Below are 12,092 nucleotides of genomic sequence, written 5' to 3'. Positions count from 1 at the left end.
CGCATAACAAATGGGAAAATACCAAGGAAAATGGAAGTTGTGAAACCTATAATTGACACAGTTCATACAAAAACGGCTCTTTTATACTGAGATCTTGAAATGATGGGTAGTACACTCTGATCGAAACGAGTGTGGCAGTGGATAGCATCTGGATGAAGAAGAAGACACCATCACGAAAGTGGAAACGGGAGGTAGATGAAGCATTGCAAATTAGATATCTACAATGAAATGAAATGATGGTATGGCATTGTTGGCCGGGAGGTCCCGATTCGGGGAAGTTCAGCCGCCAAGCGCAAGTCTTATTTCAGTCGGCGCCACATTGGGCGACTTGCGGCCGATGATGAGGGTGAAATCATGATGAGGACATCACAACACCCAGTCCACGAGCGGAGAAAATCTCCAACCCTGACGGGAGTCGAACCCGGTCCCGCTGCATGGGAGGCAAGCACGTTACCACCAGGCTAAGCAGGCGGACGTATCTACAATATGTAGAGTAGACAGAGAACAAGCAATGGAAAACGGCAAGCGGGAAACAGCGACATCTGTATTAATCACGTATCTATATTTTTTGTCCAGAAACAATTGTCTCTCAAATGTTACTTTATGGCAGTGCACATTGTCATGATGATTCAAACAGCGTCTTCCAACTATTCCTCTACTGTACTCAATACACATCACTGTAAAATTTAGCATTTTCTTAACCACGCCGGCCGGTGTGGCCGTGCGGTTCTAAGCGCGTCAGTCTGGAACCGCGTGACCGCAACGGTCGCAGGTTCGAATCCTGCCTCGGGCATGGATGTGTGTGATGTCCTTAGGTTAGTTAGGTTTAAGTAGTTCTAAGTTCTAGGGGACTGATGACCTCAGCTGTTAAGTCCCATAGTGCTCAGAGCCATTTGAACCATCTTAACCACGAAAAAGTCTCCATACTGTAACAACTCCTCCCCCGTAGTTTACAGTTGACCGGTAACTTTCTGCAGCAAGTCGCCATATCCAAACCTTCATCATCCCATTGTCACAGGATACAGCGCGTTTCGTTAGTCGGGATCGTCCGTTTCCACTGATCCAGTGTCTCGTGCCGTCACTCTTTACTCAGCCTAAAGCGTTTCTCAGTCCCGAGTACAGAAATGTTGACTTAGAAAGAGCTGCTCGACAAGTGTGTCTCTTTTTATTTCCCTACTCACAGCCCCCCCCCCCCCCCAACTAACTCAGCTGCTCTATCACTCTGGAACTCACAAGTGCTGATTTAGTGAGCTTCTTACAACCAATCGTCGACGGTCCCTGTCCGTTAGCAGATGAGGTCATCCTGGTCTTGTTTAACCATAGTTGTTACTTCGCGTTTCCCCTTCACAATCACATCAACAGTGGACTTGGTCAGCTTTAGGAGTGTTGGAAACGTCCCTGGTGGCATTGTTTCTCCGATGACACCCAGTGACTAGTCCACATTCGAGGTCAATGAGCTCTACTGACTTAACCATTTTGCTATCACTGCTTCTCATCTATTTACATTGTGGGTCCGTCTCTGATGACATCTACTGGTGAATTCCGCATTACCTTGGTGTGTCCGATTACCTGATAAGATAGTGTATGAGACTGCGCCCAGTGGAACGTACTCATCAAGAGCAACAAGCAGCTTGTCGAAATTTGCCACATGGGACAAAACTAACTGTTCGCAAAGTACAGGAAAGCTTTTTCCAGTTAGGCGGATGAACAACCCTTCGGGGTTGTCGGAGCCATCAATGCCATAAAATTTACTGTAGCGTAGACACCAAGAGTGAAAGTTTCGTCTTTCTCAGTGAGAGCTTGGTGATTTGAGAGGTTAGGAGCCCAGAAATTTTTCGAAACCTGCAATTAATGATGCCTTTTGCAAAACGATCGTAACTAATTTTGAAAAAGAAATAAATAATTGCTAATAAAGATGATACATCAGATCTCACATTAATACTCATCGCTGTTACTTAATTATTACGCCGAAAATTCAGTGAAGGTAAGTCAAAGCAGATTTGAAAACAGAAATGGTTTTGGACGAGGAACAAAGATCAATGGCCGAGATAAATGTAAACTTGAAAGACAAAAATGGTTCAAATGGCTCTGAGCACTATGGGACTCAACTGCTGAGGTCATTAGTCCCCTAGGACTTAGAACTAGTTAAACCTAACTAACCTAAGGACATCACAAACATCCATGCCCGAGGCAGGATTCGAACCTGCGACGGTAGCGGTCTTGCGGTTCCAGACTGCAGCGCCTTTAACCGCACGGCCACTTCGGCCGGCAAACTTGAAAGACCTTTTGAGTGGAATAGAATGGATAACCAATATCAAGACCAAAGTAGTCTCAAACAATAAAAGGAGAATGTTTACTGTAACAGTTTAAATCAGTTTAATGTAACAACTGTGACTGACGTAATGGTAGATAAACTGAACAACTTCTGGAGACGAAGTAAGATTACATTAGATGACGGAAGCTACATGCAGACATGAATAGGAATGGGAGGCTACACTTTCTTCAAAGAAACACACTACTGCTATTAAATTTTGTCTCTTACGAAGAATTTCTTAATGGAAACGTCTACCTAGAAAAATGGTTAAGTTATATGGATGGAGTACGATGTAAATATCTTCTTACAAAATAAGCTGAAATTGAAATGTTCGGTCAGCCATCACTAAAAGAAAGCATAGAAAGATTCATCTCCTATTATAACAACGTTAACTTGGCATCGAAAAAGCAGGAGAGTGGAAAAACCAGAAGCGACAAATAATGACTAGAACAATGAAAGAATTAACACATGAAACGAAGACATGATAAACATTTCGCTGGATATCCTTGAATATCCGTCCAGTGTATGTGAACTCTTTCGATCAATTAACAATTCATACAACGTCATCAAAAATCTTTAAGATACTGATCTTCATTGTCCTTACAGCCCATTTCTTCGTCATATACTACGAAATCATTTTACCACTTTCTCAGTGAAAAGAAAGGGTAAAATTCATGCAGAAGTAATGGAAGGCACGAGTCGCGGAAGTATAAAACGTTAATTACCTGTTAATGCAGCATAGAATATAGTGACTGTTACTAGCTTCAGAAGTTTGATAAGGCTGTCGTAATTTTACGTATATACACTGTTTGCACCTACAGAGGCCAACAAAGAAGCTCTTATGGTGTACATTGTGTGAGATAAAAACGGAATCTATCAAATGAAAATAGCATACAGCAGCAGTAGAGGAGGTGAAAATTAGAATGGCGTAAAATATCCGGGATAACATACAAAGCGCGACAGCAGTATGTACACTGCCTGTCAAATAAGCGAAGCACCCAGCAGAAAAATGGTTAGGTGTCAATTTAACGTCCTACAATTATGCACCATCGACGGGTGTATAAATGACTAACGAACACGGAATTGCTTTGCAATTGCTAAAAATATATGGGAATTGGATATACGTTCTCATCTCCTCCCTCCCCCACCCCCCCCCCCCCCCACGATCCCAGTCTCTCTGTCTATCACTCACTTTCTCTCACACTCTCTTTGTCCATCTCTTCCTCCCCCTCCTCTCTTCGACTGTCTACTACTACATCGCACTTCCTATGTCGTTCGCCCCACCGTCTATTTTCCCCTCCTTTCTCGGACCTTGAACCTCGTTCATTTTTGTTGCCAACGAGACCTTGATGGGAACTGAAGTCGCTTTAACTGAATGAGTAAATCAGTTAAGATCATTAGTAGACTAGTATACGGGATATAAGAGACATCTTCTGCTGCTGAATCTGTGAGGAAAATAGTTCCTGTGACAATAATTTGGATAAAACAATCCGCCCCCGTTAGCTGAGTGCTCAGCGCGGTGGAATGCCACGCCAAGGGGCCCGGGTTCCATTCCCAGCTTGGGCAGGAGAATTTTTCCGCTCAGAGACTAGGTGTGGTGTTGTTATCATCATTTCATACCCATCTCCGACGCGCAAGTCGAGAGCAGTAAGTACTTACCCTCGGCGGCCGAACTTCCCCGAATGAGGGACTCCGGGCCCATAATGCCGTACGCTCATTTCCATTTTCCATTCGGATAAAAAAAATGCCACATTGTTATGTACGAATTTCTGTTTAAAACTGACTGCTATCGTAGTTACAACTGACTTCGAAAAAGAAAATGAAACCATACATTTCCGGAGCTCAGCATTTACTTTCTCGCAGGCGGTTATAACCAAAACTCTGTATATTAAAGTTATGAATATCAGCATTTACTTTCTCGCAGGCGGTTATAACAAAAACTCTGTATATTAAAGTTATGAATATCCTACTCCAACACAGTTAGACCGCAATAGACCGGTGATGCTGTATTGTAACATATCACCCCGGACTACAAGTCCATTTAAAAAAGAAAAAACAAAAAACAAACCTACTGCAGTCGCCTCGTACTCAGTGTTCTGCATATGCTTAATTGTTTGCGCGTTGTGAAGTATGTTTGAGACACTGGGTTTGCGCTCCAGTCGGGGCAGTCATTTTCAACTGTTCGCATGAGTAGCATGAGTATATCAATGCCTGTCGACAGCTGAGGGTCCTGATTGGAATATCATTATATTCTAAGAGAGCTGCTGCCGATGGTATCTGGACTTTTTTGCATGTCCGGAAGAACAGGTAACATCTTCACAGAACCTTTTTTGTCGTTTCGCATCATAGCTCCGTGCCTTGCAGTAGCCGGACGACGGAATTACCGTCCCATTCATAGATTTCCGTCAACACAATGCAAATGGCTGCGTTCAGAGTGGTGTCGTAATTGGAAAGTCGGGACTTGTAAGGAATAGCGTCGCACAGTGTTCGACGTAAAATAGCAATTCTGCGTTACCGCGGACATCCATCGTCAGCGAGTACGGCGACAACATGGGGAGAGGTCCCAAAGCGCCATTGTTTTTGAGAGGGATAACGATGTTACTCCCAGTGCCAGGGAGTGGAAAGTTATCAGGTGTGTAAATGGTTACAGCTGGTAGTAACTGCAGGAACTCTGACGAACGGTACGTCAAGAGTATCCTGTGTCCTCATCCCACGTCTTATGGGACAGTATCGTTCTGCCGGTGTCCACCTACGTCCTCATGTGTTACATCTCTCGTGACAGTATCGCAGTGCCGTTTTCCAACAGGATAGTGCTCGTCCACATACGGCACTTATCTCTATGAAGTGACTGCGCTATGTTGTGCTAGTCCTGTGGCCAGCAAGATCCCGAGATGTCGTACCGATAGAACGTGAGTAGGACCAGCTGGGATCCCAATTTAGTCCAAGTGCCAATATTCGGAACATAAAGGACCAGTTACAACAATTGTGGCCATCTTAACTCAGGAGACGATGCTAAGGCTTTATGACACCCTTTCCAACTCAATCATTGCATGCATCCAATCCATTCTACATTCTTTCAACTTATGAATATTAATTTCGTTTCCTGCTCCCTTCACTGTGCTTACTTTTCTTTTTTCTCTTTTCAGGCAGTGTAAGATTAATTCCATTTCTCTATGATGATGATCGCTATGACTACAACAATACTGAGTGAGATAGTAAAGATGACGATAGTTGTTACTTTCCCCGACCATTCCCTTAATGATTAATTATAATCGAAACATTGCCTTAAACATCCAGAGCCGTTGTAACATTCATTTCCGTCTTATGGCTCATTATTTTGCATCGTCAGATACTAAAGACAATTTTTAAATTGGTCGAGGATTACTATCAGTGAAACAACGTTCACTTACATCGGATGACTTCCTGACACCGCAACACCAAGAAGGAGATGTGTGACATAAAAGAAAGTAGAAGTGTTTCTTCGTCTGATAGATGATGTCTAAATAATCGCATTAGAGTGGTGCCAGGAGCACCACAATGAGGATACAAATCGGGTTCGCTTTAAATACGCGCCGTAACAGTCGTGAGCGTTAGTTACTTTGGAGTTGATGTTAGCCAAAAATGCCTTTAAGGTGACAAAGACGCCATCATCACCACAACGCTGAGTGAACGAGGTCGTGTAATAGGGCAACGAGGAACTGGATATTCCTTCTGCGATACTTCAGGAAGCCAGAATGTAGACACTGTACATGACTACTGGCAGCGCTTGTCACCAGAATGTTGGGTCGCAAGAAGACTAACGACAGGAAGACCATGGCCCTTGTGCATCGTACTGCATCTGCATCAATAGTTTGAGCGGCAGTTAGCATGGCAGTGACACAACGAACTGTTACGAATCGGTTACTTCAATGACAGCTACATGCCAGACGTCTTGCAGCGTGCAATCCGCTGATCCCAAATCACCGCCTTTTTCGACATCAGTGGCGTCAACCGAGTGCTCATTGGAGGGCAGGAGGGATGGCTCTTGTGCTTTCTGGGGGAAGCTGGTTCCGTCTCGTTGTCACTGCTGTTCATGCGTTGGTTAGAAGGGGGCCAGCTGAGGGCCTGCAACCAACCTATATGTGTGCTAGACACACTGGACCCACACCTGGACTTGTCGCCTTGGGCGCAAGTTCTTATGGCAATGGGAGCTCCCTCGTGGTTATCAGATGCGCCCTGACTGTAACATTTTATCAATCTGACCATTGTGTTGCCATTCATGAACAGCAGTCCAGGGGAAGTTTTCCAGCAAGATAACGGTCGCATACATACCGCAGTCCAGGGATTGTTTTCCAAGAAGATAACACTCGCATACATACCGTTGTTGTAACCTAACATCCTCTACAGAGAGTCAGCTTTTGGTCTTGGCCTGCTCGATCACCAGATCTGTCTCCAATCGAGCACATAGGGGAAATTATCGCACTACGACTCCAGCGCCATCCACAAACAACATTAACCGTCCCTGTACTGTCCGACAAAATGCCACAGGCATGGAACTCCATCCCACAAACTGACATCCTGCAACTGGGCAACCAATATAAGGACGTGTGCACGCTTACATTCGACATTCCTGCGCTTACATTGGTTACTAGTGTACCAGCACTTTCAATGGCTATCTCGCTCTTACGTTAACCTGCGAACTTGCAAAGTTAATCACTTAAACGTGATATGCAGACAAATGTAATCCAGAAATTTCGTTACTCTATACTAATTTGTTTTTGATGTAGAAATTTTTTCTGTCTGTGTGGTATCAAGGTACAAGTTTCCAGATTTTGCAGCATAGTATTGCATCGATGTCATATTGCTTGGAGCGAGAACAGACAATGAAGGAACTGGGAGCGTTTTAAATGTGCTGCTACGAAAAGAAATTTAAAAGTCAGTGTGAATATACGGTGTAAATCAGAGGGCTACAAGTAATGAAAATGAAAATCTATTGAAAATAAACTAAACTGACGTGAAATAGTTCATTTTTCCATTTAAGGGGCAGTAAGGGGCTTAAATTCATAAGGGCAGACAAGCATTACAAGGTGTCAAGAATGATGATAATTTGTCGGGTATGAAAGTGTCACGCGAAGACGGGACGAGGCTTTTGACGGCAGAGTGAGACATGTGCAAATATGTTTTACCCACTCACGAAGAGTTCATTTGTCCTCATTTCGTCTATGAATTGTGAATAAGTTCTGCAGAATGGTATGGATTCTATGTACTATATAACGTGGAGAAATATGGAAAGTAATAAAAGCACATAACCACAACTACTTCATTCACTATACGAATACTGTTTAGTGTACTGTATGCTCAAAAATGTTGACAGGAATTTAATATATGAACATTATGAATACACAACACATTGGCAATAATATTTTAATCAAGTTATCCTTTGAATCCAGACTTCACGCGAACATCAAAACGAACAATGATGTCGGGGTAATACGCTTCTGTAGTAAATATCAAGGAAAATTTTGTACAAAGTTCACAAGCCTGTATGAGTAGTATTTTCATACCATCGCCGTTTGTAACTGAAGCTGCTATGGTACGTCTAAGCTACTCCGCAGTTTTTCTAAGAAGGGGAACTGAAAGCAAGAGATGCCATTCTGGTTAAGCTCGGCAGCATCGTACTCGATCCCATTCACAGGCGTCAATAACGCAGTCAAATGGTACGCTGATTAACCAGTGCTAATGATGAGGATGGAGATGAAGAAGAAGGGTCATAAAACTAACACAAAGTTGGAGAAACACCAAATCTGACTGGAAAGAAATATTTTGTCCAGCCAAGATTAACACAAAAGAATATCAGGAGAAAATATGCTAAGGAACAAAGACATAATCGCAACCAATGGTGGACGACATGAAACTTATTACATACATAATAGAGGTTGAGTGGTATATTTAAACCAAAATTGGTACAGATTTTACCGCTTGGGGAAGCAAGATAACAGAGACAAGTAACATTAATGTTTGAGGCAAGTCAGACTGCCAACAAGAAGGCCGATATCAGACTCTAATCCCTCCTCGGTCAGTAATGCGGATTTTGCAACTTTATTCACGGTGGCTACCAAACTGTTGAGGAGGCGTTGCAGGATATTGTCCCACTCCTTTCTGAAGTCGGTTTTTAATTCATATTCTATTCGGGGAGGGGTTTTTCGTTCAGAAACACGTCTACCAAGAGCATCATAGGCATGTTCCACAGGGTTTAGGTGCTGGGAGCACGCAGACATTCCATACGTTTAATACCTTCACTCTTCAGTACGTCTATCATGTCAGAGGTCCTATATGGGCGGACATTGTCGTCTGTAAACGGAAAGTCGGGCTCCACTGCATTTCAAAACAGACGGACATGATGCAGAATAATCTTCCTGCACCACCACTGTGCTGCATCGGTAGTTCGCGCAAGGATACGCAGTGGTACTGTTAGTTACTGTAAGTAACTCCTATCTAGACCATACTGATGACGTTCATGAACATTCTGTGGTGTGTAACGAGTTCCTTTCTCTCTCCACGCTAACTGATAGCTAGAAACACTTGCCACGGTGATACGGTACTCATCGCAGAACGTTACTCTGGATCACAGTTGCTGACCCCTAAAAACATATTTCTTGTAACAAGGAACTTTTTCTTGGTGATGGCGTCGATGAATTGGGGTGCATTTGACAGGCTTCCGAGCATACAAGACAGCCTGTTTAATCGCTGCGAAATGGTTCTGGCAGAGACACATGAACCGGTAACTGTTTCAAGGTCTGCAGCGATCTGATTAGGAGTGTGATGTCTTTTCGTTTTCTTCACTGGGGATGCCTATCGATCCTCCTGCGGTATGGTGCTGCGTCTGCGATCGCTCGCATATTCAGCGGAATATTTTAATCGTGAGATGATATTTTTTAACACGCCCCTTTCAATGGCCACAGTAGTAACAGTTTGACCGCCTTCGAGCCATCCAACTGTTCGCCCAAGATCCTGATCACTGAAATGATGTCTTGCCCACATGATAACGTAATACGTACAATGTCACACTAACCAGTTCCACCACAATCTTCGTCAAACACCATACTATATGAAATGTAGAATGCATACAAAGCGATTGTGCACAGGCTAAGTTTCAGTTAACTCGTCCAGTCCTCTACATTTCCTTAAACTATCATTGGTAAGGTGTTCCGTAGCAATTGTCGGTTTTTCCATAGCAATTGGCAGTTGGTTCTTAGCAGGTGTCAGCTGTTAGTTAAAAATTTTCAAGTAATGTATGTACACTGCTGGCCACCGTAAATGCTATACCCTGAAGGAAGCATCCGAATCAAGTGAAAATTACACCATGGGTTTGCAGCGATGAGATATGCAACTGATTAGAATTTCAGCGCAGACGCACATCACGCGCGCCTGTGGCGCCACCTCATAGTGCCATTTAAGGCTTGGCGATTTCGACGAGTGTACGTTCGGCACGTGTGTTTACCTTGTGGTTGTTTCACAAGACGATCAGTTATGCCTCGTAGACAACAGCGAACATCGTTTGATCAAGTATCCGAGTTCGACAGAGGTAGGATAGTGGCTTACCGAGATTGTGGATTATCATACAGAGAAATCGCTAGTCGTGTTGGACGAAACCAAACAACTGTAATGCGGAAATGCAGGAGGGTGCGACGGACCAGCGTGGTCGATCGCATTCACCTCGGTGCACCACTGCACGTGCTGATAGGCAAATTGTGCGCATGGCAGTGACGGATCGCTCAGTGACATCCCGAACCATAGCACAGCACATTGCGTCTGTAACGGATCATCCAGTGTCTGCGCGTACCATTCGACGCCGTTTACAGCAGAGTGGTCTGTCCGCAAGACGTCCATTGCTTCGTCTACCATTGACGCAGAACCACAGACGTCTCCGTCGCCAATGGTGTGATGACAGACTGATGTGGACGGCAGAATGGAATGACGTTGTCTTTACTGACGAGGCACGCTTCTGTCTGCAGCACCACGATGGTCGGATTCGAGTGTGGAGACACCGTGGAGAGAGGATGCTGGACAGCTGCATTATGCACCGCGACACTGGTCTTGCACCGGGTATCATGGTATGGGGCGGTATTGGCTATTACTCTCGCACGCCTCTAGTACGCATTGCCGGTACTTTAAATAGCCGGCGCTTCATATCCGAGGTGCTGGAGCCAGTTGTCCTTCCTTACCTTCAGGGCTCGGCCACAGCCATATTTCAACAGGATAATGCGCGACCACACATGGCACGCATTGTCCAAAGGTTCTTCGTCAATAACCAGATTGAACTGCTTCCCTGGCCGGCTCGCTCTCCGGATCTTTCGCCGATAGAAAACATGTGGTCCATGGTTGCTCAACGAGTGACCCAGATGACATCCCCAGCTGCCACACCAGATGATCTTTGGCAACGTGTGGAAGCTGCTTGGGCTGCTGTACCCCAGGAACACATCCAATGTCTCTTTGACTCAATGCCGAGACGTGTGGCAGCGGTGATCTCCAACAATGGCGGCTACTCTGGCTACTGATTCAGGCAGGAACCACATGTCACCGACGTCTGTAAACGTAATCATTTGATACTTGGTCAACATGTTATCTACAAAATAAATTTTGTTGTGCTGCCTCTTGTCTTTCTTGGTGTTGCATTTACGGTGGCCAGCAGTGTAGAAACGTGTTTCAGGGTTTACCCGAGCGAGAAGACTTTTAGGTTGTAGAGTATAGAAATTGTGTGTCTTATGCAGGGCACTAGATGTTCTTAACTGACGACAGTCTTTTTGTGTAATATCAGTGTTCGGGATGGTAAGTAGCATTTTTACAAGAAGATATACTATAATAACCAACTGGTGAACACTACTATTTACTTTTTCACCGGATACGGATAGAAACACAATGAAGTGTAACTACTGGTAATTGAGACCCTCCATTCCAAAGTTATGTACAGGCTGCGAGGCTTTATATACAAAAAAAGCAATTTCAGCTTTAAAGTAGAATGTGGCAGGGCGAAAGGACTCGCTTCGGAACTGCTAGCTACCGAATACCAGTCGCTTGTGTTACAGGAACACAGCAGGCAGCGAGAGCAGCAGCTGTGGCCTCAGCAGTCACGGCGCAACTATTGGCAGGTGGGTTGGTTTGATTGACGCCGTAAGGCGAGCAGCAACGCAATCACTGCAAGTAGCCGCAGGTGGCTTTGATCGGCGCTGCAGCAAGAGCTGTTAAGCCGAGCCGCCGCTCACATTCGACTTCGAAACTACGAAAGTGCTTGGCTAACTTTCCTTTCCACTACACATGAAACTAAAGTTACCTTCCTATTTCCTTCAGGAATATAGTTTTAAAATAACGTTGAGTTACATGGTTCTTTGTGAGTTTTTTCTAATGTCATTAAGTCATGTGGTTTACTAATCTTTTCAGTTATTCACGTAATGACTGTTACACGAAACATCATGAACAACCTTGTGACGAAGTGCTCGCACATGGAACACGACGCAGATTTTCTATTTTTTTTTTTCAGTCTTGTCACTGGTTTGATGCGGTCTGCCACGAATTCCTCTCCCGTGCCACGCTCTTCATCTCAGAGTAACACTTGCAACCTACGTCCTCAATTATTTGCTAGATGTATTCCAATCTGTCTTCCCCTACAGTTTTTGCTCTCTACTCCTCCCTTTAGTACCATGGAAGTCATTCTCTGATGATTTAACAGGTGTCCTATCATCCTGTTCCTTCTCGTTGTCAGTGTTTTCCACATATTCCTCTCCTCGCTGACTCTGCGCGT

At 44.3% G+C, this 12,092-nt stretch overlaps 1 protein-coding gene across 1 annotated transcript in view; it reads right to left on the bottom strand.

Annotated features, from left to right (window-relative positions):
- Positions 1–12,092, bottom strand: part of LOC126412947 (discoidin domain-containing receptor 2-like) — an 813,081-nt gene that overhangs the window by 57,505 nt on the left and 743,484 nt on the right. The window lies entirely within an intron of this gene.

The sequence above is a fragment of the Schistocerca serialis genome, chromosome 1 (genome assembly GCF_023864345.2).
Source record: "Schistocerca serialis cubense isolate TAMUIC-IGC-003099 chromosome 1, iqSchSeri2.2, whole genome shotgun sequence".
Lineage (NCBI taxonomy): Eukaryota > Metazoa > Arthropoda > Insecta > Orthoptera > Acrididae > Schistocerca > Schistocerca serialis.
The sequence above is the reverse complement of the archived record's forward strand: the minus strand, read 5'-3'. Positions and strand labels throughout refer to the sequence as shown.